Source organism: Phasianus colchicus, chromosome 1 (assembly GCF_987193195.1).
Source record: "Phasianus colchicus chromosome 1, bPhaCol1.hap1.1, whole genome shotgun sequence".
In the NCBI taxonomy this organism is placed as follows: Eukaryota; Metazoa; Chordata; class Aves; order Galliformes; family Phasianidae; genus Phasianus; species Phasianus colchicus.
The window spans coordinates 98,106,585-98,131,609 of NC_143436.1; the positions used below are offsets into that span (position 1 = coordinate 98,106,585).

Sequence of the window (25,025 nt, forward strand, 5' to 3'; positions counted from 1 at the left end):
TCTTTTTTTTTATTATGAATATAGCACTTGTTTCTACTGATATACTACTTATGTTTTGTGTAGATCTGGAGTTTTTTGTTCCTCTTGTCCCAAGGCAGATGCTAATAAAAGAAACTGTTTTTCATCATTTAATATAAAGCAAAAATCTTTAAAAAGCCTTTCTTCTGGAAGGAAGAAACAGGCAGTGAAGCTCATGTTCTCTTCCTCTTGGGCACTGGATTTTAATGGATGTTGTGATACTCTTCTGTAGCTATTATGACGTAACAATGTAATTCCAGAAGCCCCCCCAAAAAGTGAACCTTCCTCTTCATTCAGAGGAAAAAGAAGTTACTGACGGTAGGGTAGGGGAAAAATATTAAGGTACTGTGAGATTTTCTTAACTTTGTTGTTCAGTGAATAGCTAATAGAGAAGTGCTAAACTTTGTAGTTTTAAGTTGCTATATAAGCACTCATTTTAAAGAGCTGGAAGAGAAAAGCGCTTGTATGTGGTGCACCTTTCATAATGGCTATGTGGCTAGGAAGACAAACTCATTTTAGTAAGTGTTTTCACTTTTTAATGACTGCAATTAAAATAGGCATATTTGAAAGATTGCAAAGGATGGAAATGATTAAAACCTGCCAGAAAAGGCACTACTCAGGAAATTGGAGAACAGGGGTTTAAAAGCAGACCTCAAACAATGGACTTGCCAGACTCTCATGAAATGCTTCAACTTCTTTAAGCTAGAAAACCCTCAGTTTCAAATAACTGATTGGAAAATATTTCAGTATATTTTCAAACTGTTATATATTATGGAAATGAAACAGACTGTCATGACAGATTATCCTTTAGACAAGGAGAAAGAATGCTGGTTTGAGCACCATGCAGGTCTGTGCTCTACAATGCTAAGGCTGTCCTAATTGCTAATCGAAGAACGTAATTCTGGCTGTTAAGAATCTAGTGAACCAGGAACTGAAACCCAATTCTTCTGGATGATGTATATTAACTATGTAAAGTGTCAGGAGATTTATACGCAGTCTCTTTGAGTTTCTCATGTGCAGAGAAACTGGGATAGGAACGGTCTGCTGTAGCTTGTCATGTGTATGTTGCAGTGGGAAAAGACTGAATTTCTTACTATGCTAACTTCAAAAATGAAAGAGAAATGTTTGGCTGTGTTGTATATGCTATGGACGTGAAATGTCAGAGCCTGCCTAGGTGGTTCCTTAAGTTTGTTGTGCACGAATGTAAGAGTCTTGCTATGAAGGTAGACCTAAGAAGGTAGATGTCAATTGACAAAAGCGATCTTGAAGGTCTGCCTTTGTCAGAAGCCCAAACAGGGCCACTGTGGAGGGAAGGAAGGTGGTGATAAAGATAATTAACGCATTCTGACACTGAATGTGGTACACCTAGCAGGCTGTGAATAGGTTGCTTTTTTCTTTGTGTTTTTGTTTTTAAACTGTTCTGAAAAAATGAGAAGGGGAGGAAATAATTTTGTTTTGGAAATGACTGCTGTCATGGCACCAAGCTGTTGCTTCTGAAGCCACTCCATACCAAGATGTAAATAATTAAATGCAAAAATTGATCAATACATTTTGCAAGCCTGTGCTGTTTCACACAAAGGGACTTTTGTGTCAGTGTTAACATGATCGGAAATAATATGCATAAATACATTAAATGATAACTTTCTATAGTCTGTGACTTATAGCCTCAGAATTAGAAATTCTGATAATGAAAACATTTATTTGCTCATTCTGTTTGTTTCACTCTTCTAAAAGACAGGTTCTGATGTGTTCTCCTTCTTCAGATTGAAAAACTCAGATCTCTCTCCCTTATATCAGCTTATAGTATCCTTGTAACAACAACTGTATGGCCCAAGTTACTTTGAAAGCTAATACAGTGTGCTTTCCCTGCAATGTGACTTTGCAGTTAAAGACAAGAGGTTAGTGAAGATTATAGAAGCAGCTGTCTGCTTTATGCCACTCCTACACATACCACATGCCAGACTTTGAGGACCTGACAGAGCAAGGCGTATTACAGACAATATCTGTCTCTCTTTAAGGATCCATACAGCATAAAGAAGTAAGAACAGATTCAGAAGTAGTGAGCTGTAGGAACCCTACTTCATTGTTCTGTATGGTTCTGACATCTCTAGGCTGCAAGTAAAAATGTGCTGATGCTTTTCCCAAAGTTCTCTAAGGAGACAGTTTGCAAAGTTCTACCTATACAGGGAGAAAGACAACTGGGATCACTATTGTTTTTGACAAAAACATTCATTTGCTTAGTCCTGCGTTCACTCAACATTCTGTTCATATTGCTTCTGTCTTTAATCTTCATCTAATAGTATGTGTAAGTTCCAAGCCTGCAGTTTACTATAAGCATATGGACAGCTACACCTGCATGGAACCACAATGATGTCAGTGAGGCAGTCCACTTCAAGTACACACAGCAATCTAAGCACTCAAACTATAAATCTCAGGATTAGGAACTTTAGCTTGTTTATTAGGTTTTTCTGAAGGAGTTAAGCATGGACAGTGGCTGTAGATTGGCAGCATGTGCTCTGTGCATTTTCCCACACAATTTTGCTGAGGCACAGCATTCCTGACCTGAAACTTTGTTCCTTCTACATGATAAAGCTGATAACCATCTGAAGACACAGAACTGTATTTCCTCCCTTGAAGTAAAGGCAAAACAAATCATGCTGTGCTAACCCCATTTTAAATTGCCATTATGGTGCTAAAAGGCAAATTAAAAAATAAGACTTTCAGACTTCATTGGTTTTAAAATGAAATACTTTGAGTAGGTTTTCTGTTGTTCTTTTTTCTTTGTTTTCTGTTAGTGGTGTTATTGTCTTGCCCTGTTACTATGACAGTTCTTGCCTACAGATGAGGTTCCAGAGACAAGTTGTTATCTCCATCAAGATAACAAGTGGAAGTAATGATCCCTTCAAGCCCTTTAGGGACAGTGACACTGTTAATACACCTTGCAAGAAATTGCATCCACCTGTACTAACCTGGCTATGCAAACTTGTGTGTTTATCTGTCTTATCTCAGAGCTACAAGTCTGGTTTGCTTGGGTACCACCATCAAAGGAGACGGTTGTACCCAAACAGCAGCTGCTTCTGGCCCTAGGCCAGGCCTCACACAAACACAGGACTCAAGTCTACTGCCACATCTCCCTCCTTTGCTCCAAGTATTAGGCATGCATCAAATGTTTGTAAAATTCTTGATTGTATGCAGCTTTCATTCAGTCTGCCTTTAGCAGCTGTTCTCTCTTGACTGATGTAATTAGTTTGATTTTATAATATTATTACTTTTATAGGGAGTGTTAAAACAAAGCTGTGCAATGTAGCGTAGGGCTAAACTGACTGTTGAAAAGTGTTTCATGTTCTACTCCAGCTTTCATGTGAATGAGTTGCACTAGGGTCTTGTTCTGTTATTTAATCAGAACGAAAAATTGCTCTCGGTTAATACAGGTATCAAAGAGAGCAGTATCATGTTTCTGTGTTTTGAGAAGGCTGAAAATAATTATCAGGATGTGGGTAATTAAATATAGTCTTACTTGTCTCTCCTGGCTGAAATTTCATAAAGGAGAGTCAGTTTACATGAAGATACAAAGAAGATAAAAGTAGCAGTAGTATGTTAAATACTTTTTTTGCTATGGGAAGGCATACTTCTGTCTAATGGAAGAGTTAACATCCAAGGGAAAGCCTGTGGTTCTCTGAACAAAATGCTTTCAAATACTAAAAGGCCACATTTTATTGGAAGATAAACTGCTATAACGCCTGGAAGATTTGAGTTTGGGGTTAAGCCTGAATACAACACAAAGGGCTGAACTGTGGTGCTCTGTCTTTGTAGCAGGAGTCCAGCCTTCCTCTGGGCCCTGCAGAAAGCCAGCCTCTGCTCTTGCTCTGGGGCAGTGCAAGTTGAGGCTTGCAGCCTCCTGCTTCTCTCAGTGGTCATTCAGTTGTTCTGTGTGACTGGCTCTGAGCTGTATTCACTGATTTCTCTTCTGGGCTGCTTCCTGCTGCCTTTAGACTTTCTCCTAGGCCCTGTTCAGCTGCTCCTGAGGAGCTGTCTTTGACTCCTCCAGGCACAACTTGGTGCTGGGTCACTTCCTTCTGAAAAAAGGAAGGGGATTAAGAAATGACAAGTAATTATTGTCCAAAATGTAAAATAATGGTAAAATAAATGTCAACTAGTTAATCTAGGTGGTGGTCTTCCTGTCTTTATTTGTGCTGGAGAGGGACAAAAAAGGATAGTGTTGGAGTGGTGGGGACAGTTTTGCTTTTTAGTTTGGGAAGTCAATGAATTAACACAATGTCATTGGTCACTTTCTGTTACTGCTTTTGGGCACTACATTCTACAGCATTATCTTTAAAGAGGAGTTAAAAGCAAGTCTAATGTGCCTGTAGTACAGTAATTTTGAAGAACAGGATATATGTGACTATAGTTGAGCGACTCCTTTGTTTCACAATTATCCTGCAATATGCTTTTGATTTAATTTCCATTAAATGTTACTAGCAGATTAATCTCTTAAAATGCTGAACAGACAAATTACTGCCTTATTTATCAACTAGTTTTAGTACTGGATTAGCACAACATAAGGAGAGGTGATTTTGCTCTAAATTGAGGGTATAACCTGGTAGAAGAGGTGGAGAACTTAAATGTTTGTCTGTTCTGTAACTGTATGTTGATCCTTATCTGAATAAGCAGTTGTCCAATATCTGACATTAGAATAGATGAGCATGTGTCATGTGAAAGACTATTGTTGCAGTAAGCATGGTTCCTACAAATGTTTTTTGTGGGTATTTGGTTTTAACTTTTTTAGAATTCTTTTGGGTAAGATCAATTACAATTAACTTTGGCTGCAGAGTTTTGCCATGTAATTTTTGAATATCTAAATCAGTTTACTTGTGATATACTAGAAACTTTTCAACTCCACATTGTTTTCTATCAGAACTTGTTTTTATTATAGTACATTGAAGACTTTGTTAGAACGGTGAAGCGTAGGGGAAGATAATGATTAAAATAATATGAAATTAAAAATAGTCTTACTGTGTACTTTCCAGTGTAAAAAAATATATATATATATTAACTTCAGTCTGTTTGCAGCAACATTATGTGCTTGCTTAGGTAAGTCTAGCTTCACAAGATGCAGTAGGGGAGGTCCAGGAAGGGCAGGTACAAGAATATCCTAGCACCTGATGCTTACTTCAGAGAAGGAACTAAAACAAGGCTTAGAAAATACTTGCAGGCATTTCAAGACTTCTTAACTTTAGAAGAGAACAACAACAAAATAAGGAAAAGAATAAGAATGGGGCAGATCTTGTTGACCTTCTTTTAAAAGCAGTTGGTAGAGGAACTGATTCAGTTGCTTAGTGTGATATTTTTCTCATCTTTGACTTGCCATTTTTCTAAAAATAGGAGCTTTAAGGAGAGCGCAAGATGTTGCAACTGTAAAATGTATTTTGCATGGTACTTTGAACTGTCAAATATTATAAGCATGAGAATGACCACTGATATGAAAGTTTAAAAACAGGTCTTTTCCAACCTGAATGATTCTATAAGATACTCAGGTCCAACCATTAACCTAGCATTAAACCATGTCTGTAAGCACCATGTGTACACATGTATTTTTTTTTAAATACCTTCAAGATGGTGAATTAACTGCTTCCCTGGACAGCATATTGTAATGCTTTAAAACCTTTTCAATGAAGCTTTTCCTGATATCCAACCTGAACCTCCCCTATTACAACTTGAGGCCATTTCCTTTTATAGAGTCCTATTACTCTCTGCTTGAGAGAAGAGACCAATTCCTTCCATGCTATAATCTTCTTTCAGGTAGTTGCAGAGAGTGATAAGGTCTCTCCCTGAGCCTTCTCTTCTGTAGGCTAAATATCCCCAGCTTCCTTAGCTGCTTCTCATAAGACTTCTCTAGACCTTTATCCAGCTTTGTTGCCCTTCTTTGGGCATGCTCCAGCACTGTGATGTATATCTTGTATTGAGAGAGACACTTAAAATGTGGCCTCACCAGGGCCAAGTACATAGGTACAATGCCTTCCTAGTCCTGCTGACTGTACCCTTTCTAAAACAAGCCAGGATGCTGCTAGCCTTTTTGTCCACTTGAGCATACTACTGCCTCATGTTCACTGCATTAGTCATGACTGTTGGCTAATACCTCTGGATACTTTTCTGTTAGGCAGCTTTTCAGCTGCTTTTCTCCTAGCCTGCATTGCATATGATTGTTGTGACCCAAGTGCAATACTTCTAGCCTTGTTAAAACCCAAACAGTGGGCACAAGCTCACTGACTCAGCCTACTGAGATCTTTCTACAGAGCTCTCCTACTCTTGCACAGATTAACATTTCTACCTGACTTGGTGTCCTCTACAAACTTAATGAGGATGCACTTGATCCCATCATCCAGACACTGATAACTTTTAAGAGTATTCTGGGCTACCAGAATATGCAAGCTTCTTTCTGTCAGAATAACCTTAACTCAATAAAACCAGTGGTGACAACTTGAAGGAACATTCCTGCCATATAAAAGCCGATGTAAAGAAGAGGTTTGGGAGAATCTGTACATTTAAAAACTGATTAATTTTTTCTCTTTTTTTTTCCCTTGCTTTTGCTCATATCTGACTCTGGTACTTTGATTCTATTTTTTCTTTTTAGGTAACTGAAACTATTATGATCTTTGCTTAAGTAAAATTGGCTCTTTTTGGTTCTTGCCCAAAGAAGGGCAACTAAGCTGGTTAGAGGTCTGGAGCACAGTCCTTAAGAGGAGCAGCTGAGGAAGCTGGGAAAAGAGGAGGCTCAGGGGTGACCCTATTGCTCTCAGCTATACTGAGCTGGGGATTGGCCTATTATCTCATGTAACTGGTGATAGGACTAGAGGAAATGGCCTGAATTTGTGCCAGGGAGATTCAGGTTGGATGTTAGGAAAAACTACTTTCCCGAAAGAGTGGTTAGGTGCTGGCATGCACTGCCCAGGGAGGTGGTGGAATCACCAATCCTGGAGGTGTTCAAGGAACATCTAGACATCGTGTTGAGGGACATGGTTTAGAGAGAACTATTGGTGATAGGTAGAAGGTTGGACTGGGTGGTCTTGTAGGCCTTTTCCAACCCTTGATTCTATGATTTTTATGATTATTTTTTCTTATATTTTAGTAAATTCAGATGCCATTTGTTTGGGCATGTCTCTTTTCTCTGAGAAGTGCCAGGGGGAAAAAACCTGCAAATACAAATTTTGTTTCTGCTCTGTAGTTTCCTAGTCAAGCAATAGCTCTCTAGCAATTTAAAAAGACAGAATTAAGTTGTCTAAATACACTTTTGTTTTTTGCAACTATTAGTTGCCTTATTCTACTTCTCCTGATTGTCAATAGTGCCCCTGTCTGGGATACCCCAAGATGTATAAAATAGCCAGTAGGAAGAATATCATAAGGCATCCAGATGTCACCAGGCACCTGGGTTTAGACAGTTGCATGTGTTAAAATAGGCACATCTCTTTGCATTATAGCCAAACAGCGTTATCAGATGTGCAACACTGAACTTTCCTTGATGTTATTCTTTCCAAGGGTAATGATGCTCATATCAAAGGGATGTTACTAGAATAGAAAGCATAATGTTGGATGTGATGTTTCCTTTATTTAAAATCAGCCCTCTGAGAGTAGAGACTGTGATCTGAAAAACTGCTGAACAGCATATCCCGAAAGAAAGCAAGGCCTTTTTCATCATCATGTCATATCATATTTAGCAGTGATAGACTCTTTGATGCTTAGATCATTGAAGTCTCATTCAGTCACCTTGCCACACCACAGTTAATAATGTTTATACTCTAATTTCTATAGCAGATGGAAGTAGTCTATATATACTTTACAAAAGATTGTCATCATCTCTCTGAGCAGTAATTCCAACAGAGTGAGCTAGGCTGGAATTTGGGAACCTACCTCAAAGAATTTAATGGTCTATGATGGTTTGGTGATATACAGTATGGAAAAAATGATTTGGAGCAGTGCCTCTGATAGTCTTTTGTGTGGAGCTGGCAGTAGGGACTTTGCTCTGTCAGGATGTTAAGTCATGTCATGTGTGATTATGCATTAATGACATAACTTTTCTGTTTAAATATTATGTAAAAGTGAGAGTATTGTATCACAAACATCCTGTAATGTGCTTGAATTCCTTGCTCCTGGTACAAGTGATACGAAATGCTGTTGCAGCATTAATTGCTGCATTTTATATGCAAACCTTGGTAATGCCTAACATAGACCTAAAGTGTCCCAACTTCCCCTCATATATCACCCTTGGTTTTAATAACTAACCCTAGACTTGCTTTTCTGTTTATAGTACAACTGGGTACTTGGTATTTTCTTTATGGCCCACAGTGGTGTAGTCCCACAGTTCACAGTGGGAGACCAAACAGCTCAGCAGTTCAGGAGGTCATTCCACTTGAGGAAGTCAGCTCTCTTAATGGACACTAAGGGCAGAATTCTTCCATCTCAAAGCAGTTAGAGAACCACTCTGGGAGACAATTAGGGTTCTCTTCTTTTAAAAATGAAGGAAACCTAAGAACGCTGTCTTAAGCTTCTACAAGCATTCACATCTGCACAAAACATAGAAACTTCTGCTGAAGTCTCAAATGAATTGCACTCTTTGTTAGATTTCAAAACAGGTATGATGAGTGAAACAATTGTTGATGGTTTTGTTTCTTTACTTTGTTTTTTTGCCTTATCTGGTCTTATTATGCATTACAGTTCTGAGGTCTCTAGTGTAAGTCTCCAAGTTAAATGGTATTTACTTTGCAACTTCATTTCTTGTACTTGTAGCTGGAATTCTGCTCTATAGGTAACGTTGTCTGTGTCCATTACTAGAGTGCTTGGGCTTTTTTCCTTCTTTCTGTAAGAAAAAGACTGCAAAAGGCAGTGAGTGCTGCAGTTTTTGTTTATGATCACTAACTACAAATTAGGGTAGAATTTAAAACTAAGATTATTTTAGTTTACTCTTAAGAATACATTACTGGTATTTTTTAATACCTAGGTTGTGCATACTAATGCTGAACAAAACAGCTGATTCCTGCATGTATCTATCAAATGTAAAATTTCTTTATTGGTTTAATCAGCTAGCTTGTAATAGGGCAAAGTTATTTAAATCAATATATATATGTTAGGGGTGCATTTGAGGCTGTGCAAAATTTCTGTAAGTTTAATTCACACATCAAACAACTGTGTTAAAGAATGTTTTTCTTGTGTGAGTAAAATTTCTGGAAGATGCACTACGGAAAAATAATTCTGGGGTTTTAAGGTGGCCCAAAATAACTGCGCTGTTGTTTAAATTACACAGTTACTGATATCAGGAATGCTACATATATATTATGGTTTGGTTTTCCTGTATGAGATGCTTGTGACTACATTCAATAGAAATTATCTCATTACTGATTTTTTTTTTTTAAATGATTTAATGGGTGAAGGCTTACTATAATTGTTAGCTAAAAGATGAGTTTTACACTAGATTAGCCTCAGCATGGAGTCAGGACATAAGGATAAAGAAGACTTCAAGTTTGCATGTTAATATGGATTTCTGATTTGTTTTTTAAATACTTTAGCAGATAGAGATGGAGTCTCTTGAATTCATTACTCCAAAAGGAGTGGCGAGTTGACTGTAATTTTCCTGAACTCATTTGTCTATTGTGAATAAAAGAGTTTAGATCAGAAAGTAATTCCATACATACAAGCAGATGTAAGTCTTCCAATGCCTGTTTCTTGTTAAAGCATAGGCATGCTATATACCTCCTTCAGAGTTCATTAGTGATTGAGGGTTAGTTATTTTCTTCTTGAAGGGGAATTCACTCGATATCTTTAACTTCTTAGAAGTGGATGGGCAAATACTTGTCCTGGTGCTAGCAAGAATGATCTAGTCTGGATGAAATTATATTTCTTTCAGAAGACAGATTTGAAGACTGCACTAGAAACCCAGTAATATTAAGAATGCTAAATGTTAACTAAAGGGTCTTGAAACACTATTTATGGATGTTTTAAGAGTATATTAGAGTCCATGACTTAGCAGTAATTTCTCCAGGTTTCTATCCGCAGACAAAACATACTATACTGGAGCTTTCAGATTCTCAGTTCTTATGGTTGTGTAGGAACTAAGATTTAAAAATGCAAAACTTAGCAGCTAACACTTGAACATTTGTCAGCTGGAAGTTAATATCCTATTCTGTTAGCAAAAAGTCTTCGCTAAAGATATATTAAGAAAAGCTGCTTTTTAATAAAGCATTATAAATTAAGTTCAGTGCTAATTGAAAACAAATCACATGAAGCTTGAAACTCAAAGCAGTATGGTTTTGCAAGGCTTGCTGTATGTCCAAGACCAGACCTAGGGTCCAGTGTCTCTTTTTGTCTATGCCAAGAGAGGCTGGAGACTTCATCCCCAATAACATGTACATTGCACAGATTTACATCTCAAATCTATGTATTTTTGATATATGCTGGCATTTCCCATCTCTGTGTGTCATTAACTGTCTGCCTTGTCAATTCTGTGTCAAAAGACAAATGAGTTTCTGGGAGCTTTGCCCAAATGAAAATCACCTGCACTGGTGCACTGGCCAGAGCATGTCTGCTGCCCCACACCTGCTGTGGGGCTAGAAGGTGCAGACCTCTGGGTCATGCCTTTGCTTTGCAGAAAGCCAAGTGGTTGTTAGCACAGTTTACTTTTTCTTTGAGAGAACAAAGTTTAAGTAGACTTTCCATTATAACTTAATGTGTTTGTGGGGGAACTGTCTGTAATCTGGGGAAGAATTGGTACCTGCAGAAGATGAGTGTGTTTAAGGATGACTAGAAAGAAGTCACAGAATCATAGAATGGCTTGGGTTGAAGAGGACCATAATGATCATCTAGTTCCAACCCCCTGCTATGTGCAGGGTCACCAACCACTAGACCAGGCTGCCTAGATCCACATCCAGCTTGGCCTTGAATGCCCCCTGGGATGGGGCATCCACAACCTCCTTGGGCAACCTGTTCCAGTGCTTCACCACCTTCTGTGTGGGAAGACTTCATTCTAATATGTAACTTAAGCACCCCCTATCTTAGTTTAAAACCATTTCCCCTTGGCCTATCACTATTCATCCTTGTAAAAGGTCAAATGATAGCCTTTTTCACAAGGAATGTGCTCTAAGTCAAAACTCAAGAATTTTGCACAGCTTGTCTTTCCATGCTTGCTCATTCTCCAAGCTTATTTAATCTGACTCAGTGCTTGGTCTCAAGCTGAACCACAGAGTTGCTGCTTGCTACTGCAATGGTGTAGAGCCTTTAGTGCATCTCTCCAGGTACCAGGCAGCTGGCTCAGCTGCCTTTCTGAGGCACAAATCACAAGTGTCTTTCTTCCCTGTGTCACGTACTTATATGCTGGCTCAGGCCATGGCTCTTCATGTAGACTGGATAGGTGTCAGTCCTATCTGGCAAGGATTTGTTTACCATTTCTAGTAATGATGTTTAAGCTTAACTTGATTTCACTTTGAAATGATTACCTTGTGCTGTTAGCATTTTTCCCACAAAGAGAATTGGAGGAGAAAAAGGTTGTCACTTTGTCATTGTTATGAAGCTATGAAAAGCCTCTTTTAAAAATGTGATTACAAGGAACTTACAAGAACTGGTTATTGATACCATGTAGAAGACAAATTCAGAAGTCACCAGAGACAGACTGCTGATGACGTTACCATATGTAAGAAGAATACATGTGCATATTCTCAGTGCTCCTTTTTTTAAAGAAATGACATAATTGGAAGTTTCTAGCACAGATACCAATTCATGTAGCATTAACTGTACTCTGAATAGTTAACTTGAAGACATCTAAGTAAAATAAAAAATTTAAAACAACCTTTCCCATTTGTGATGCTCTTAATTTAGTGTTTTCAGCCCAAGTATTTCCAGTTATCAAATACTGATGTAAACAATCCATCTGTTTTAAAGTATTTTACCCACTTCTTCTAATATCACTAAATTGCTCATATATTAATGTGCATAAATAAGGAGTAATTGCTCTTACTGTGATTGGGAGATGTACACTGAAATGATAGCAGGTATGTAGTGTTTTTTAGAAACTAACTTTTTGAAGTAGTGTGGTGTTACTTTTGGTGAAAATTTCTTGAATGAATTATTTTTCTCTTAAAAAAAAAACTATTTCTTTTAAACTGGATATTTTCCATGGTGCTTGGTTGTTCTAGAGTGTACAAATGGAAGAGTTGCAGAAAGGTAAATAACTTCATTGGGAGATTCTCAGAGAGTGAGGGTGACAATCTGTGAAGGTAAGTTTTGAATATCTAACTTCTCTAGGATTTTTCAGAAGTCAGAGACACCCCCAGTAAAAATCTTTTCAACAGTTCTACTTTGCCTTGTGAGTGATACTCATGTAGCTGGGTAATTTCTTATTTTCTTTTTCTTGAGTAGACTCGAGCAATAGAATTGATTGAATTGGAAGGGACCCTTAAAAGTCATCCAATTCAACTTCCTGCATCTACAGCTACATCAGAGGTTGGTCCTGCCTGACATGTCAAGAGGCATTCACTGCCTCTGTGGGCAGTCTGTTCTAAGAAGGAAATATATTTATCTATTCACAGTGTTAAAAGAAGATTTACCTACTTTCTACCACTAGCAAATCTTTGTGTTAGTGGTAAATGGCATCTACTGTTAGGATAACATTCTGACTTGATTGTTTGCTTTTTTCTTGTTGAAATAATGAGGTGTAATAAAGCTCAGCCATTTATGTTTGTCCACTTAAATGTGCGAGCCCTAACATGATTCTCATAGGTTGATGACAGAGCTTTGACATCTGACAGGTCAGGATTGAGAATTGTGTCAAGTTGAGTGCAGGCCTGTTGGTGCGTGTTTCACGGTGGAAATAACATTCTTTGTGCTTGGAGCAAGTTGGGAACTTGGGAATGCTCAGGTACTATTGCTCAACAAATAAACAGGATTTCATCAAGATATGCATTTTGTCTTGTAATCTTGTATCACCTGCTTATATCTGAAGTACATGCATGTAACTAAAATTCTCATCCAAGTTATTGCATACATTTCAGATCATCCAGCATATCTTTTCAGGCTTTTGACAAATGCTGTCTTGTTGAGTTCAAGTATGGCATGTTAACTGTAGTAAGGATTTGAATACCTGGTGACAATAGAAGTAATAATAAAAAGAGGAATGGTTGAGGTGGTTACTTGGAAAACTATCTGTATGTCTCTCTGTATAGACCTAGTTCACATAATGTACCCTAAACCCCCACAGTATTTTAATTTTATTCCTTTTTATTCAGATAACTGATAAAATGAATTTGAAAGGCACTATGAGTTTTTGGATTTTCTTTTTCCTTTCTTCAGACTATGGATGAAGTAGTGCTGGTTAGTCACTTAACTATGTTCCAACAGTAGCATCAAAATAAATTGCCTTAAAGGTCTGTGAAGGAGGAAACTACTGACAACACTGAAAATACATTACTTCTGTTTTTCCTACATTTGTCATTTTGCCTGTGCTCTGTTTGTATATAATGTTTTGCTACAACTTAAGTTAATCTAGCCTCTCTTAGTTCAGTTACAAAAATGACAGTTTTGATAGATTTCCAGTGTCACCCACTAGACTGTTTCATTTACCATATTTTCTTCCTTATTGCCCAAGGAAAGAATCCAGGAAGGATGTCCATACATTGTGAAAGTTCAAAACTTAATTTCTCTTCTCATTGCCAAAACTCTGGTAATATATCCTTTCATTAAGTAAACAAGAGCTATAACCAATTGAAGAGAGAACTGCTTTTACAGACTACAATGAATGCAGGGATGTTTTTATTATACATGGGGACAAGTCCTGGTACTCTCAAAGGCCATGACTGGTAGTGGTGCAGGATTGAGAATGTGGTCTTCAGGCTGTGCAGATCACTCTTCATTTAGAGTTCATCAGCTGCCGGCAGTGGGTCCTGGGATCTTCTGCCACGGTGGGAATCTGCAATGTAGACACTAATAAAAACTTGACCTATGGTGAAAGCTATTAGCTCTTACAGAACACATTGTTAAGGACAGGGCTGTACGTATGTCCCCAAAGATGTCCCATCACCCTGTAGGACGAGTCTTGCAGACAGTTCTTCTATGCCCAATGCTTTGGGGCTTCTTTTTAAAATTTGTATAATGGGGTTGCGTAAGACAAAGACTTGTCCAATAAAAAGCTTCAAAAGATAACAAAGTAGGTGGTTAGTCTTTCATTTTGTTTTGTTTCATATCATCAAATGATGTCTCAGATCTATGCATTAAGAAGATGGGGGAAAAAAATGAAGTTTTTAATGTCAGTAGGATGTCACTCTAACAAGTATAAGAAAATGTATGCACGTGCACAGGGAGAGCAAGCCTTACCTTGGTAAAGGAGGAGAGTTAGGCCTGTTTCCTATGTACCAAAGTTAACTTTCCGCTTACTTAATGTACATGCTATTTCTTGGTTGCATTTGCAGCAGTCTATTGAGTGAGTGACTAAACAATTTTAGCATCTTATCTTGCTATCTTGATCACCTGTTTTGATGGCTCTTGCTCATTCTTGATGTTTCTCAGAATTGGTGAGACAAATACAGGTCAAAGGAATACACAACTGCTTGTTCTTAGAGCTTTACTATTGCTTGTCAGTTCTGAGTTTGATTCTATACTAAGATTCATTTTAGTGCATTAGAGTACACTAAATATAATCATAGAATATCCTGAGCTGGGCAGGACCCATGAGGATCTTTGAGTCTAACTCATGACTCCCCATAGGGTAATTTAAGAGTTAAAACCATATGTGTAAAAGTGTGTCCAAACACTTACTGAACATGAACAAGCCTGGGACCATGGCCGCTTCCCTGGTGAGCTTGTTGCTGTGCTTGACCACCCGCTCAGTGAAGAATTTTTTTTCCCGATATCCAATTTAAACTTCCTTGATACAGCTTTAAGCCATTCCCTCACATCCTATCACCAGAGAGCAGAGATCACTGCTGTCTTTTGTAATATAATACAAATACACAGAAGACAACTTGCTAACTCTTCACACATCCTCCAACTGACATGTGGATTGTATTCACCCAGGCATTTTCATTCAGTAATGCAATAGTAAAGCAAAGAATAAAATGGAGACATTCCCTCTGTGAGAGACATGAAGATACATCCTTATAGCTTGTTTCTGCAAATGCTATTAAATTGAATGCAACATCCAGATGTTGTCTCATGAGTGATCATGCAGAACATTCCATTAGTAATACAATGCCACAAGAAACCATAAAACAAAACTGAGTTCATCAAGAGATGTTGAAAACTTATTTTTAATTGTTGATAGGCCCTTTCCTCCCCACACCCATTGTTGATTCAATTTCTTTTACAGTTCAGGACAGAACCTGCTCTCGTAGAAAACCAACTTAGTATGGTGGTCCTGTCAGTAAATGATATTGAATAATGGAGGGTTAGTTTAGAAGACAGCTTCAAATTCTCTCTTGCTTTGCCAAAAACGTTATCGGAATTTTTACCTTTGGTTATATGATATTCTGTCCTTTGCATATACTTAACTTAAAATATTAAATATTGCGACACTTTCTAGAGTATGTCCAAGAGAACTGTTACAAATTCATGGTATGATAAGTGATCATCTGTATCTTGAAACAGCTGGAAATTCTGACTTGGAAGCAGATGATGGCTTAATATTCATTGGATTTGGAGGCTTGGCATGGGTGATGCAGGCAAGTATTGGATTGGACTATGCTTAATTGTGTATGCTGCATTAGGGTTTAACTATGGTCGATATTAAAAAATAATAATTTGGGTTTATCTCAGTGACTGAGTCAAACTAACTTGTCACGTGTACTGTGTTAGAGCCTGTTAGCCCCTTTGAGGAAAGATGGTTTTGAAGTAATATCTCTCTTTCAGAGTACGCATCTTTGTGAGCAGGCCTAGGATTTCATCTTGACAAACATCTCCTAAACTTAATGATTGTATTTTGGAGGCTCTTTTTCCTCCTCTGAAGAAACATCTTTCCCCACACTTATTGCCCTCCCTGAAAGTAGAAGGAATACAAAATATACTCTCTCCTTTTTAGGAGTCAGTTGAGGTCTGGTGATGTTACAACCTTGTGAGATTAGATTGTTACTTGATTTAGAAAATGCCTGTCTTAATGCTTGCTGCTAGTCCCTGAATGATGCATGAAGAGAACTTTCCCATGCTTGTTTGCTGTTTTTCACACAGCAGAAAATCCTTTTCCTCTTTCTATGACTTCATGTTATGAATAGTTAACTAGGCATCAAGGTATTTTCATTATTTAATGAACTGTAAAAATACTTCAGTAAATTATGAGAAGAAAATTCAGAACCAGGAGAAGAAAATATTAAGCCTTAAAGCAATTCATGGAAAGACTTGCATAGCCTTAAACTACCTTTTTCATGAAACCACTTGTGCGTAAACTTGTCAAAGAAGTCATGCTGCTCCAGAAGCATATTTGAAATAAAGCTGCAGTGCCAAGTAATGGAATAGCTTTGGACACACAGGGATCTTGGCACCTGTTTGTCTGTATCAGGAAGGCTTGATTAAGAACTTACTGCTTTGTCCTGCTCATTTCTACTTCCTCAGCAGTAGATGCTATTAGTAGTAATGGTTGGAAATGCAATTAGTTGTTTACTATTTAACCAACAACAGCTTGAATAGTAAGATAAATAGAAAACTGTAGTGTTTTAGGAAAAGAAAAAGAACAACGGAACACTCAAAGTAAAATTTTAGCATACTGCTTTTTCATGAATAAATCTGACCTTCATCTGGAAACAAGTACCTGCACACTGATTAATATTATCATGTTGATATAAGGTAGAATTAAATGAAGCCTTGTGATGTTGAGTAGAAATATCCCTTTATATAAGGGATAAATACTGTACTACTATTAGGCATGGTTGTATATAATATAGTAAGTCAATCTTTTAGACATATTTCTTTTCATAAATATTGTGGAAGAGTGGAATAAATAATATTGTGATACTGTATGCAAAATAAAATTGTTGCTCTAGTGTTAGTTTCCCTTCGTATTTAATCTCCCATTAAATTTGTATTTACATTTTTATTGGTTTGGAGGTCATTATTTGTATTCTTTGGCATTAGTTTTCTAAATTGCAACTTTGGGCTTTCGAGCATATCAAACATTGAAAGGTGATATACTGAAAATGTGCTAGAGAGCCAACTGTTACTCAGTGTTCTCCAAAGCTTTTTCTCTGAGACTTAATGTCTAGCCCTTTAATTTGACTTGGAGAAAAATGAAGTATCTCTTACCTAAGTGTAGATCTTCTAAGCTGGAAACTTTCTATTTAAAAAGTCTTTGGGTTTAAATCATTCTGACTCGACTTGTACTAACATCACTTAAACTGTTTGGGTTTACTGGGAAGGGGTTGTTGCATATCTTAAGCATCTGGTATACATGCAACTGTGCCATATGCAATCCCAGTGTCTTTAGAAGGTGAAAGGCCAGTGTAGTGGTAATTTTGCCCTCTTTGCACCAGATGTTAAAGCTCTGCAATGTCCCTGAGTGATCATTAGATCTATGCAGCTGGGATTGGTGGTTTATGTTTAATTTATTGTCACACTATTAATCTATCTGACTGCCAAAACACTCTTCCTCATCATTTTCAAGCCCTTATATTTTAGGGACATCTTATTTTGGCTAGATATTTATGTAGATGAAGCTTGGCAACAATTTTTTTTGGATGTTATTGAGAATGGCAACAAGTAAGTCTAGCAACTCATTAAGATTTAAAAGTATTCCCAAAATTACTTCATGCTATGGATTTAATCAGATTTCCTCCAATCAGTTTTGTGTTTAAAGCAAACAAGAAAAAAACAGTAATTGAACAACAACAAAACAGAAGAAACAAAAAGCCACTCTAGGTGTTCTGGAATTGACAAAATTATTTAGATTTATCTAATGTGCTTTTTGGAGGTATGGGTGGAGCTGGCGTCCTTTGCTCTACTTAGTATTTTTATGTAAGTGAGGAAGAAACTGAGAATAAAGACTGCTGGGGAAATGGAGGAGATGATGACAATAGTAATTTGGGCTTGGAGTTTGCTATTAGTTGTGCTTGGAACATTTAAAGCTAGAAGAAGGGAATAATTGACAAAACATGTTTTAATTTATTTTACCATCAAGATGTTTCCTTGCGTCAGTAGTTCCTAGGCAATTTAAACATCTTATTCACTTAAATGTGGTGGTTTTCACTTTGCCTTTAATTGAGCAAAAGAAGAAAAAACAAAAACACTTTAATTCCTGCATTTCTTTCTGCCTTGCATCCCTGCCTACTAACATGCCAAATATTTACAGTGCTGGCTGGGGAAAAATTCCCTTTTTTAGTTTTAATATTTTATTCCAACAAGTGAAGCCTTTATCCAAGTAGGGTGTTAACTGCACCACTAAAAGTGATGTCAGAGTCTACAGGACTCTGACCCTGTGCCACTATCCCAGTTTCTGAACCCCATTGGTGCTGAATCTGCAGTAAAGCTACCTTAAGAATAGGTGATGAGCTACTGGATTCCATTACTGACTTCCACATGGCACTGTAAATGGATTATATCCTCAGCAAGTCCCACTTGCACACTTAACCATAAGAAATTCATGATCTAAAGTTCCTTTTTTTTTCTTCTGCATTGGATTTGCTGCATATATGGGCCCAGGATGCTGGCTTCAAAGATAGCTTAGAAAATTTTCATTGTGAAATCCAGAACTCTGGAAGATGTGGTCTTTGTCTTTTTAGGTATTGCCAATCTTTCTTGGTAAAGAAGGCAGAAACTGGTGCAATTCTGCCAGTACAACACAACAGGTATTTCCATGTTGCTATTCCTGCCCTAATAAGCTTGTATGCTTCCCGTAGGATACAGCACAGGGAAAGGTTTTGGAAATCAAGGGAAGACTTGTGGGCTCCTTTCAGAAGCCCTAATGATGTAAAAGTTTTTTTTTTTTTTTAAGAAAAGAGGGACATGGGAGTGGAAAAATAAGAAAGCAATGAAGGAGAGCTCATCTTCAACAAAAATAGTTTGTCTAGCCACCAATAATCAGTGGTCTTGACAGCTGCTATTCTCCAGCAGACCTGGCTACCCATACATCAGATTTGTAGAGCAGCTCACTGGGGCAATTCCTGTTTGAAGTGCTAGTTGAGACTCTAGATGTTGAGAGCAGAGGAGACTAACTGTTCCAGCAAGTAATTGCAAGAGGAGGTAGAAGCAGTTCAGCAAGTTACAAATTCTTTTATGAAAAAAAGAGAAAAGGGATGAAAATGAAAAGATAAAAAGGTAGTCCACAGCAGTGTTTCAAAATATTACTGGAGATATGTTCTTCCAGTATAACTACCCCTGATCCATGGCTGCAGGATGCTGCCTGTGTGCGTTAAGAGGAGGGGGTAATGTTCCTTCTAAGCAAATCAACACATTAGTGCATGAGATTAAATAATATCTTTATTCACTGTCACTTAATAAAAGCAAACAAAAAAAAACAAACACACAATTGTGAACGAACAAACCAAAAACTCCTTTATCTCCCCAAGCACGTGTTATTAAGCTCTAATAATTTCTATCTACAGAAGTAGCTGAGAGGCATTACTAATGAGTTGCATGTAATATGCAGAATATCAGCACTTCAAAACTAGGCAAGTTTTAGAACTTGTCAGGAGTTAGAATCTGTTTTGTGTGCTTATGAGCAGCTGATTCCTATAAGTTGTGTGGATAACTGATAATAATCTGTAGAAATATATCTCCTGCATATTGACAGTATATGTTCTTCTGTTGCTTTTGTTGTTGTTTTGAATATACTAATGGGAAACCATACGCTAACTTCTCAAAGTTAATGTGTCCTTTAACTTATGTTAGAGCAAAAAGTGCTTGAAAATTGCATTCTCAGTTATGCAGTTAATTTGGGGTGAATCTAAAAGAGTACACCATTGACATTTCAACAGGACTTAAGGGAATGTAAATGGATTCTGCTTTCTATTATGTGAATATAAACTTGTACTGTACTTTGTTAGTTGATATTTAATAAAATTATTCCCAGTAATTTCTAATACTTAGCTTTTATTTACAGTGTTTATTATACAAAGCACATTATTCTTTTCATGCAAATCTTTTTCAGTGATTAATGGCACTGCGTGAAGACTTGGAAAAAATCTCTCCTATAGAAGGCTTCATGTAGTGAGGTCACAGTATCTTAAAATAGTGGGTTACTTTTTATATGTACAACAGTGTTTTGCAAAAATGATATTATTCAAGTTATACAGCTGTTAATTTATAGCAAGTTGTACACATGGGATTTTTATAAATGTTCTGTTTCTGCAGATATTATGATGCTTAATGAAGAACAGCAATCAGGCAAAAAAAATCTGCACAGATGTGCATTGACTTGTATTTATTCACGGGGTTGAAGCTGCAAAAATTACCATGGCATTCTGTGTGCTTAATACCTAGTAAGTATTTTTGGGTGTATGAGGGCTGCTCTGAAATTAATGCCTCCTATTTTATTCTGTTTGCCAGCAACATCAGAGGTAGGTGTTGGTGGTATAGCAGTAGAGGTTGTACCTTCCCCTCAGTATTCCATTACATGTTGTTGCTGTGTCACAGATGGCAGTGCAGGGGCAGCCTGACAAAACAGTGTCTGACATAAGATTACAGATGAAACTAAGTGTGTCACTGAATTCCTCCTTATGGAAAAAAAAATGGCATCCATTGACATTCACTGATGCTTGCTGAACATTTTTGGTAATCAAACAGTGAATATGAGCACAGTGAGGTGGTGAGGTACATTTCTGTAGCAGAGATGGCAATGTGAAAGACAAGCCATGTTCCAGACAGCCATGTGTAGCTTTTACACCACAAAATGAAGAGCATCAACAGCTCATCTGCATAAATGGGCTAATAGTGGGCTCTATGTTGAAAAAGTGCTCTGTAGCTGAGAATGTGCTCTATCGAATAGTGTTATTGTGCCTTTTGTATCTGTTGTAGTTTCCATGGGAACAAATAGGAGGCATCGCTTTTAGAGTGACCTATATATAATTGCTTGCAAAATAATTTGTAAAGAGTTTAATGATGATCACTTTAATGTGAGATTAAGTTTTGTCCTGGATTAACACTTAAAACTCACTTTGGCTAGTGACCAAGTTATAATTACTTTTTAATATACCTACAGTCTCTACTGTTCTTTTCTTTGCATACATATCAGAAAACAAAGTCTCTGTCCAGTAAATCTCAACTGTTATACTGCTTTCTTATAACTATATAGGTTCCACTGATGGTAATGGAAATGCTCTTAATATAATTTGCGAATGATAAATTTAGGTTACTTAACAGGAAGTTTTGGTTTTTGAATCCTGTTACAGTAAACTGTACTTGTAGTGCAGGGTCTTTAAACAAAAGTGGATTAGTCACTGATAATGATAGAACAATGGGGAATGGCTTTAAACTACAAGTGGGAAGATTTAGATTGAATGTTAAGAAGAGATTCTTTACTTAGAGGGTGACGAGGCACTGGAATAGACTTTCCAGAGAAGTTGTGGATGCCCCATCCCTGGAGTTGTTCAAGGCCAGGCTGGATGGGGCTCTGAAGCCCTAGGTAGCCCTGTCCATGACCGGGGAGTTGGAAATAGGTAATCACTAAGGTCTCTTCTAACCAAAGTCATTCAGTTATTCTATATAATACATTCATTAAGGTTTTCATCTGAGTGCTGTCTTACTAGTCTTTTAAGGCAGATCCTTTTCAGCTCAGCATATGAAGAAGGAAAAGGAAAAACTGTGAGAGATGGCTCCACGTCCATTACAGTAGGAACCTATTTCTTTTGCTTCTGAAATGGGCAACCAGCGGAGGCAGCTGCACCAACCTGGCTGTGTCCTGGGCTTGACAGATCTCTGGGGATGGTTGACCTGGCTCTCTGGGACTGGAGTGGTAGCAAGGGTCATTGCTCACCTCCAGAGGTGTGTGCTGCTGGTGCCCAGCAGGTTAAAGCTCTGCAGGAGAAACTGAACAGACTGCACAGTACTAGGTGAAGATCATAGGGTGTGGAAAGGTGCCTGTATAGCTTTTGTACAGGAAGGGGGCAGATGGAGGCTGTTTGGTTGAGATCTAAATAAGGACTGCCATCGTGATGTAGGCTAGGGTCTAGTTGTGGCTCTGTCTGTCTCCAGTGATCTGCATTTATTCTGTGGAACAGATTTGATGCTCTGAAGGCTGTTGAGGCTTTGGCAGCCCTTGGATGGTTACATCTGCAATTCTTCATGGAAGCACCAGCAATGCTGCCAGGGGAGAGCTAGCACAATTATGTCATGCTGGCCCTCCTTCAGAAAAGGTCAAAAAGACAGCTTAGGGTACTCTAGACCTCAATTCAGCCTCTGAGGGAATCATTGCATTGGTTCCCATAATTGTTAAGGCACAAAAATACAGTCACTAGGAATGGATATATTGTAAGTCATGCCTGACTACCTGACGGAAACAATAACCAGATTCACAAAGATGGTAAAAGTGGTATGCATTGTTTACCTTAGATTTAGCTAAGCTTTTCCCCGGTGTCTACATAATGTTCCTGTTTCCAAACAAGGCCACTGCAGCATGAGTGGATCGGTAACTACATAGGTTAAATACTGATTGGCTGAATTTAGGCTGAAGGAATGAACCAGCAGGGCATAAAGAAATTTGGCAAGAACAGATGCAAAGTTTTTTTGCAAAGAAGCAAAAAAATCCTGACAAATGGATGAGCTGGGAAGCAGCTTGGCAGGAAACAATCAGAGATTGGAGCTCAGCATGAGCCAGCAGCCTAGCCTAGCAGTAGAGATATTGAACAGTTTCTTCAGCTGTATTAACAAGCAGCACAGCTGATGTGTTGAACTAGAAGAAATGATAGAGAAAAAGGATGTGGTGCCTCAATTCTGTAGTATTCTAGATACTGCATTCTATTTTGGTTCCTAGTACAAAAGCTAACATTGATAAACTAGAGAGGGATGAACAGAGGGTTTTGGAAATCCTTGTATGGTACCACTTGTGGGAAGGCTAGTCCTCATATGAAGAACAATCTGAAGTATAGAGTCATGATCTCTCTGGTTAAACTTATATTTTCATAGAGGAAATGAAAGTATATAAGCAAATTGTGAGATGTGAAGACTTCAGTAAAGTTAGCAAGTTTTCTTATTTACAACTGAACTCTTCTCCAAAGGATGAAATAACCATATGGTATTAGAGTTCAGTCTAATTTTATTCTTAAATTATTCTTAAGCCGATGGAAATTAGTTGATGCAACAGCTTCTATGCACTGTACACTGTAGTATGTATGCCATCACGTTTATCCTTTTTCCCGCTAAAATGTTGGTAGTATCTTCTAATATTTTATCTACAGTGGACGTCAAAATCATACAATACTCTTTAGAAACTAAATATTAAAATCTAAAAAAGTTATGTTAATGTAGAATGTGTTGGTTTCTGCTCTCTGGCATAGAGAATAAGCGTTATAAATGTTAATGTTGTGCTTTCAGTATATGAAAAAATATATATGCTATTATATAAACCATATGCAGCTGGTTCTTATGCTGCTTATGATCCTGATATCCTGGGAAGAATGGCCTGAAAATTAAAGGAGTTTTTTTTGTTCTCCTAGATTCTCCTTAATGCATCTTATGCTATGAGATCTCAAATCGTTGTGACATCTTATTCAGAAGCAATGCACAAGCAGTGTCTTATTAACAGCAGGATTTTTGTTAATTAAAAAAAAAAAAAAAGAGAAAAGAAAAAGCAACGGAGACATGATTTCAGGTGAATTTTTGGAAGATCAGCCCATGCTGCTGCAAAGGATTTGGGTACTGTGTCAGTAAAGGCACTATTCAAATGCAAAGATTTAATTCTGAGGCTACTCTCTGTACTTTGCAGGTTTGCTTGTGAGTGAGTTGGCCAGAGTTGAGAAAATGAAGGCAGCCCGTGTTTCATGCTCCTTCAGTCATTTTCTGTTATCAGTGGAACATGAAATCATATTGACTATAAGAAAAATGGAATGAGTTGTACCCAGTCTTTGAAAGTGTATGGCAGGCTAGAAAATAATTACTTCAAAGAATTTGTTTTCAATGGACAATACAGTGCTTACCTAAATGAAGTTTTGATGACATTTCATAAGATGAATATGCAATCAATGGATTATTTCATTACTTATCTTTTTAAATTTATTATTAGCAATTTCACATACTTCACTGTACTGTCTGCTAGGGCAATGGAAACTGCTGAAGATTTAGTTACTTTTATTGCAAACATTTTGCTTTTAATCTTCTGTTCTTTAATGAAACTTCATATAGAAAGCCCTAAACATGTAATAATGGGATTTTGAGGTAACATCTATTAAAAATTGTCAAGCAGAAAGGAGCAATAATTGGTTTGAAGTAAGGTTAGAGTTTGCTTTATTTATGTTTTTTTGCTAGACAAAAACTATGATACCAGTTGTGTACCTTTTCCTTGTGTCTTCCTTAGGATTTTCACACTCCAAAATGAATAGGCTTCATGAACTTACAGCAATGGAATCTTTGCTGAAGCAACTATTAAAGTAACTTTGCATTTTCCTCATAAAACTAAACTTTTAAATACAGGTGCAAGTTTTGAGGCTTTTTTCCCTGTTATGAAAATTAACTATTGCAATTAAGGCTTCTAGTATGGAGTGCTAAATATTTCTTAGGGAATATTTTTTATAATCATTAAGTAGAAAAAATATTTTGCTTCTTTTATACCCCTCAGAAGTGTGATACTGAAGAAAAATCAATTATCATACATTAGAAGAGGGGAAAGGTATTAAAATGGATTTCTTACTAAATATCAATTATTCATTACAAAACCTCAAGATTCAACAACCTAATTATAGGTGAAAGGTTTTGATATGTCATAAGATCATTAAAATACTCAAAGTGCTGCTGTGGAGAATTACTCACACAATGGTTCTACAAGTAACTTACTACTTCTGATGTGGGCAAAACAAACAAAAAAAAAAGCAGTAGTACATTTTAAAAAAAAGATTTTGCATTGT

At 37.4% G+C, this 25,025-nt stretch overlaps 1 protein-coding gene and 1 long non-coding RNA gene across 2 annotated transcripts in view; both read left to right on the forward strand.

Annotated features, from left to right (window-relative positions):
• The window catches only part of ROBO1 (roundabout guidance receptor 1), a 507,540-nt gene that overhangs the window by 24,416 nt on the left and 458,099 nt on the right, over window positions 1-25,025 (forward strand). The gene's annotated exons all lie outside the window — the stretch shown is intronic.
• On the forward strand, window positions 275-23,707 carry LOC149919896 (uncharacterized). Its single transcript, XR_016458764.1, has 3 exons — window positions 275-360; window positions 20,323-20,450; window positions 23,622-23,707. It is a non-coding gene; the product is annotated as an uncharacterized LOC149919896 (long non-coding RNA).